The sequence below is a fragment of the Branchiostoma floridae genome, chromosome 2, assembly GCF_000003815.2.
Source record: "Branchiostoma floridae strain S238N-H82 chromosome 2, Bfl_VNyyK, whole genome shotgun sequence".
Classification (NCBI taxonomy): domain Eukaryota; kingdom Metazoa; phylum Chordata; class Leptocardii; order Amphioxiformes; family Branchiostomatidae; genus Branchiostoma; species Branchiostoma floridae.
In genome coordinates, this window is record NC_049980.1 from 4,877,555 (window position 1) to 4,885,545 (window position 7,991).

Below are 7,991 nucleotides of genomic sequence, written 5' to 3' on the forward strand. Positions count from 1 at the left end.
TATGATAGCTAACAGTCTAGCACTTCTTACAAAAGTTTCAAATTTTACCTGCCAGATTTAATTAACCTCCCAAAGGGACACTATTTGGGTAAAAGATACTAGGATTTCAAACTTCCCGCCACTATTGCTAATGTAGCAGAGACGGACTTTCTGTTACTAAACTAAATGAGGCAGGTAAACTTTAAAGGTCGGCTACGATAGCTAATAGTCTAGCACTTCTTACAAAAGTTTTAAATTTTACCTGCCAGATTTAATTACCCTCCCAAAGGGACACTAATTGGGTACAAGATACTAGGATTTCAAACTTCCCGCCACTATTGCTAATGTAGCAGAGACGGACTTTCTGTTACTAAACTAAATGAGGCAGGTAAACTTTGAAGGTCAGCTATAATAGCTAACAGTCTAGCACTTCTTACAAAAGTTTTAAATTTTACCTGCCAGATTTAATTAACCTCCCAAAGGGACACTAATTGTGTACATTAGACTAGGATTTCAAACTTCCCGCCACAAATGCTAATGTAGTAGAGACGGGCTTTCTGTTACTAAACTAAATGAGGCAGGTAAACTTTGAAGGTCAGCTATGATAGCTAACAGTCTAGCACTTCTTACAAAAGTTTTAAATTTTACCTGCCAGATTTAATTAACCTCCCAAAGGGACACTAATTGTGTACATTAGACTAGGATTTCAAACTTCCCGCCACTACTGCTAATGTAGTAGAGACGGACTTTCTGTTACTAAACTAAATGAGGCAGGTAAACTTTGAAGGTCAGCTATGATAGGTAACAGTCTAGCACTTCTTACAAAAGTTTCAAATTTTACCCGCTGGATTTATTAAACCTCCCACGGGGACACTAATTGGGTACAAGATACTAGGATTTCAAACTTCCCGCCAATATAGCTTATGTAGTAGAAGACGGGCTTTCTGTTACTAAACTAAATGAGGCAGGTAAACTTCGAAGGTAAGATATGAAAGCTGGCAGTCTAGCACTTCTTACAAAGGTTTTAAATTTTACCTGCCAGATTTAATTAACCTTCCACAGGGTCACTCATTGGGTGCAAGAGACAAGGATTTCGAACTTCCCACCAACATTGGCAATGTAGTAGAATGCGGGCTTCCTGTTACTAAATTAAATGAGGCAGGTAAACTTCAAAGGTAAGATATGAAAGCTGGCAGTCTAGCACTTCTTACAAAAGTTTTAAATTTTACCTGCCAGATTTAATTAACCTTCCACAGGGACACTAATTGGGTACAAGATACTACGATATCAAACTTCCCGCCACTATTCCTTATGTAGTAGAGACGGACTTTCTGTTACTAAACTAAATGAGGCAGGTAAACTTCAAAGGTCAGCTTTGATAACTAACTGTATAGTACTTCTTGCAAATGTTTTAAATTTTACCTGCCATATTTAATTAACCTCCCACAGGGACACTAATTGGGTACAAGAGACTAGGATTTCAAACTTCCCGCCACCATTGACAATGTAGTAGAGAATGGCTTTCTGTTACTTAACTAAATGAGGCAGGTAATCTTCGAAGGTAAGATATGAAAGCTGGCAGTCTAGCACTTCTTACAAAAGTTTTAAATTTTACCTGCCAGATTTAATTGGGCTCACACGGGGACACTAATTGGGTACAAGATACTAGGATTTCAAACTTCCCGCCACTATTGCTAATGTATTAGAGGCGGGCTTTCTATTACTAAAGTAAATGAGGCAGGTAAACTTTAAAAGTCACCAATGATAGCATACAGTCTAGTACTTCTTACAAAAGTCTCAAATTTTTCCTGCCATATTTAATTAACCTTCCACAGGGACACTAATTGGGTACAAGATACTAGGATTTCAAACTTCCCGCCACTATTGCTAATGTAGTAGAAAACGGCCTTTCTGTAACTAACCTAAATAAGGCGGGTTACTTCAAGTATCAGTAAGGAGGGCAAACTGTAATATCCCGTCTTCCAAAACCCATTAATGTTCCCTGCGGAAGTTAATTAAATCTGGCAGGTAAAATTTAAAACTTTTGTAAGAAGTGCTAGACTGTTAGCTCTCATTACTGATATTTGAAGTTTACCTGCCCTCATTTAGTTTAGTAACAAAAGGTCCGTCTCTGCTAGATTAGCAATAGTGGCGGGAAGTTTGAAATCCTAGTATCTTGTACCCAATTAGTGTCCCTGTGGGAGGTTAATTAAATCCGGCAGGTAAAATTTGAAACTTTTGTAAGAAATGTTAGACTTTTAGCTATCATAGCTGACCTTCAAAGTTTACCTGCCTCATTTAGTTTAGTAACAGAAAGTCCGTCTCTACTACATTAGCAATAGTGGCGGGAAGTTTGAAATCCTAGTAGCTTGTACCCAATTAGTGTCTGTTTGGAAGGTTAATTAAATCCGGCAAGTAAAATTTAAAACGTTTGTGATAAGTGCTAGACGGCTAGCTATCATAGTTGACCTATGAAGTTTACCTGCCTTATTTAGTTTAATAAAGGAAAGCCCGTCTTCTACGACATTGCCAATAGTGGCGGGACGTTTGACATCCTAGTCTCTTGTACCCAATTAGTGTCCCTGTGTGAGGTTAATTAAATCCGGCAGGTAAAATTTGAAACTTTTGTAAGAAGTGCTAGACTGTTAGCTATCATAGCTGACCTTCAAAGTTTACCTGCCTTATTTAGTTTAGTAACAGAAAGTCCGTCTCTCCTACATTAGCAATAGTGGCGGGAAGTTTGAAATCCTAGTATCTTGTAATTTATTTGTGTCACTGTGGGAGGTTAATTAAATCCGGCAGGTAAAATTTGAAACTTTTGTACGCAGTGCTAGACTGTTAGTTATCATAGCTGAACTTCAAAGTTTACCTGCCTCATTTAGTTTAGTAACAGAAAGTCCATCTCTACTACGTTAGCATTTGTTGCGGGAAGTTTGAAATCCTAGTATCTTTTACCCTATTAGTGTCCCTGTGGGAGGTTAATTAAATCTGGCAGGTAAAATCTAAAACTTTTGTAAGAAGTGCTAGACTGTTAGCTATTATAGCTGACCTTCAAAGTTTACCTGCCTCATTTAGTTTAGTAACAGAAAGTCCGTCTCTGCTACATTAGCAATAGTGGCGGGAAGTTTGAAATCCTAGTATCTAGTACCCAATTAGTGTCCCTATGGAAGGTTAATTAAATCTGGCAGGTAAAATTAAAAATTTTTGTAAGAAGTGCTAGACTGTTAGCTATCATAGCTGACCTTCAAAGTTTACCTGCCTCATTTAGTTTAGTAACAGAAAGTCCGTCTCTTCTACATTAGCAATAGTGGCGGGAAGTTTGAAATCCTAGTATCTTGTATCCAATTAGTGTCCCTGTGGAAGGTTAATCAAATCTGGCAGGTAAAATTTAAAACTTTTGTAAGAAGTACTACATTCAGGGCTTTAGCCAGCGTCCGTTTTTCCGTCAATTGACGGAAATTTGCTGCGTGTGACGGAAAAAAATTTCAACCATTCCGTCAACCTTGACGGAAAAAAATCGTTGATTGAAGCAAGGAGGCGAAGTTGAAAAGAGGGAAGCTACGGCTTGGGGACGCCCGGACAGCCCATTGTCGGAAAGCCACACACTGTTTGTTTTGCTATTGTCATGATTGTAGACGATTGTGTGTCGGCACCCTTTCGCATACGATAATCTCATTAAAAACCCGTTTTTCAAGGTCTCACTCCTAGAACAGTGCATTCTACGAACTTTGTTTGGAATCTTGACACTCATCAAAACCTAACTTGTACGCTAGCGTGCCGGGGCTGGCGGCCGTACAAATTATTTTCGCTCGCCCAGCCGCGCCGCTTGCGACAACGCAAGGTGCCAGTCGCAGCTAAAAGAACCGGCACATCATGCTATCCAGAAATAGTTTGATCAAAAACATATTCTTTAGGATCTAAAATGTTGCACGGTTCTCTTCAGCGGGAATTTTGTTTTTGTTTTGACGAGAAAACGCTAATTTTGCAGCGACACAGATGAGATACCCACGCCACGTTGTTGTTATGGCACACTTCCGGGTTAATTGAACGCCTATATTCCCCCAAATGCACCATAAATCAGTATATGAATGAATGTTTTCTCAAAAGAGTATTTGAGTAATTGTGTTCCTAATTAGAAAATTGTCGTGTAATAGAAAAATATAGCGTTCTCCTGCCTTTACAAATGTAACATTTTCAAACAAATAAAATATTTGAACGCTGGTGCGCGCGGTGCATCGTGGGTCGGTATCCATAGCTTTACCAATCAGAGCGCGGGATCTGGGGAGACGCCCCTCCAGATGTTACGACCAACCAATCAACAGTGCGTATTGAGAATATGTAATGTTAGATTTGCATACCCCGCGAGTTGATTTTAGCGCCGTGATTTTGCGGGGAAAACGCAAAGAAACGATGTTTTACTGTTCACATTATTACAAAACGTCAGCGTGGTGTCATATTTTCTCCCAATGACAACATTTATATCGGACGAGGTAGACATTTTTGCAGTCAATGACGGAAATTTTTACGCGATGACGGAAAAAAAAAGATTCTTGACAAGAATTTTCCGTCAATGGGAATTGGCTGACGGAAAAAAATCTCGAGCTGGCTAAAGCCCTGACTACATTGTTTTCTATCATAGCTGACCTTTGAAGTTTACCTGCCTTATTTAGTTTAGTAACAGGAAGCCCGTCTTTCAAGACAGTAGCAATAGTGGCGGGAAGTTAGAAATTCTAATCATTTGTACCCAATTAGTGGCCCCGTTGGAGGTTCATTATATCCGGCAGGTAAAATTTGATAATTTTTTAAGAAGTACGATACTGTTAGTTATCATATCTGACATTTGAAGTTCACATGCCTAATTTAGTCTAGTAGCAGAAAGCCCGTTTCCACTATATTAGCAATAGTGGCGGGACGTTTGACATCCTAGTCTGTTGTACTACATTTGAGCCTATGGGAGGTTAATTAAATCTGACAGATTAGTTTCAAAACTTTTATGAGAAGTAGTATGCTATAGGATATCATAGCTAACATTTGAAATTTGCATGCCCCGTCTTTCACTACATTTAAAATAGTGGCAGGACATTTTAAATCCTAGTTTACCTGCCTAATTCAGTTATATTAGTATGGAGTCTACTGTCTACAGTAGCAATTGTGGCGGGAAGTTTTAAACCCTACTTAAGTGTCCATGTGGAAGGTTAATCAAATCTAGTAGGTAAGTTTTAAAACTTTTCTAAGACGTAATAGATCGTTAGCTAAGCTTTTAAAAATACTTTTAGCCATCATGACCTGCAGCTTAAGATTACCTGCAGTTTCCACTATTGTCAACAGAGGACGCTCTTATGATCATTTTCTTTATTTTTCTCCTTTTTTGTCCTTCTAAAATATTCTGACTTTAAAATTATTCACCAACGTCTTCAAGGAAGCGTTGTTCTATTCGTTTAGGTCACTTTTTTACTGGGAAAATCTGATAAATGGGATAAATAAGAAAATAATGATAAATAGTGATGTGTTCGAATCGGATGCTAGCTTTACTATAGCTCGAATCGGCTGCTGGAATCGGCTGCTGGAATCGGCTGCCGAAACGGCTGCTAACTTCAAGGTGGTCGCACCCCACAACCGCTGTTTGCCGTAATCGGAGGGGTTGTTCTTTAGTTTCTGCATGGTGTGAGCGTCTGCTTGCGATACCGAAGAGTTCTGAAAGGCCTGTGCTGGCACAATGAGAAAGAAAAGAATCCAGAAAGTTGTTCCAAGGTTTGTGTCTGTGTTTGTTTCTGTTTCACTGCGTTCTGCATCGCAGTTCTGCTCTGTAGCATTACAAGGGCAGAAAAAACATTCACTTTCTGTAAGGCACCGCAGCAGTAACACTATACTGTTTTGACTTTGTTCTGTCATGTTCTTATGGTCTGTCTGAAGTAAACTGTCATCTTTCTCAAGAACGGAACAGTTACATAGTCTTTGAGCTTGCAACAGTAGGGGGGGACATTAATACAAACTTTTTGAAATACGCATTTCAAAATATGGAGATGATCTATATAAACACAGAAATCACAAAATTTAGGCAATTGTAAAACTCTAACCCCCCTGTACATACCCCCTGAAGTTTGGATAGCCCCCTCGCCATGTACTTGTGTGACGTTGCTAGGATCTGCAAGCACTGACTACATTACTTCAGTTCTTTTTGCACGTTTTGTGTGATTAAAGATACATTACACTCCAAGATACTTTTCTACTGGGTTTTGGCTTAATAATCTTGGTTGCCATGGCAACAGGGCAGCAAGTCTTGGGGCGAATTTCCATTATTTGGCCCAAAACAGGAAAGTCACGGCAGGGCAGTAATTTGACAATTGCTGAGAATAATAAAGAGTACCCAGATCAACTACAAGTGTATTAAGCTTCACAAGAATAGTGGTAAAATTTTCAGCAACTGGATGCCAAGGAATTGGGCAATTTCAAAAAGAATCATTGTTTCAAGGTTACAAAAACACAGTTTTTTTTTGCCAAGCTTAAAACCAGTGTTTTTCATATGTGTCGTGAAGTATGGACAGAAAAGCAACAGTTGACTTATTCCCAAGCTCTCTCCCTGTACATATACATACTATATCTCTCATTGCAAGCAAGATGCCTGCGATACTGAATTTCAACAATGTTTTATTGGTACCTGTATTTACAACAGAATCAAAAGAACCATAGTCAAATTTACACTCATTGTAGATGGTGTCAATGGAATGTAACATATTTTTTGCATTGTTCAAGTACAATTTTAGGTTGATCGCAGATGGGTGTTGCAGATGGATTTTTTGTGGTTATCGGTAGTGACAGTGCTCACTGTGTTCTTGAGTTGGGCCAGCTTTACACTTACATATCAACTTCTGCTGCTGATGTTAAAAATCCATCTTGGGTTTCAGGGTTTATAAGTCTTTATCTCTCTTCCAATCAACAGCAATGTTTGCAATCTCTTTCTCATTGAGTCCTTGCTTCTTAAGCTCCTCTTCATTTCTCTACCAAGCTACTAGACTCTCTGGTATCCTGCGTCCTTTATATATTTAATATTTACATGTGTTTTGAGAGTATGAGGCAGAAAGCACAAATTGCTTATATTAAGCCTTCTACTCAAGAAACATATGCATAAAACAAGAATAGTAAACCACATACATACATAAGTACAGAATGGATAACAGAAAAGTAAATTTAGACAAGACAAAGTTGGTGCTGCATCAATTAGGAGAACCTGCCTGTGAAATGGATATAAGTATTGACAAAATCAAAAATATTACAGGTTTGTAGATGTGAAAGAGATGTTGATCCTGATAACAGTAAAGAACATAAAGTAGTAACGTTGAGGTGCTTTAGGTCTACTATTATATTGGAGACAGCCGATAACAAACAACTTCTTTGGCTGGTAGAGTGTGCAGTGTAGGAGATAATGTCCTTTCCTGCCTTCTCTACTGTACTGTCTAATTGATACAGGTTCTCTTTTCTTTTTCAGTACCCTTGTAACTTTAGATTGGTAATTGTGGTTGCCACTTGGACAAAGACACTACAAACTTCTTCGTCTTTCCTTGTCTGTTAAAACCTCTCCTTAAAGATGAACCCGAAGGCTGTATCCTTTACCTGCAGCAACTGAGTGCTCTAAATATCCACCTTTACATGTGAAAATGCATTTTGGTTGGTGCAACGTAATTCTAAATCCAAGTAACCTGAATTTTTTTTTCAGTTGGAACACCACTTTCCCCCCACCTACATGCATAAGTATTTATTTCTTGATAGGATAAAACATTAGTTACATGTAACTACAGGGGTGCCTAATAGGGGTGGGTAACGGTACAGAAAATCCAGATCCGGTTCAGGTCCAGAGGATCAGGTCCAGGTCCGGACCAGAACCTGATTCAGTATGTGAAAACTTGTGATACTCAAAACAATGGTCCATTTCGCTACAAAGAAATCTGCTTTGCGGGGTATTTGACTACCAATGGCGTTTTAAAATCCTTTAAGGCTAACTGCCTCTGATTGAC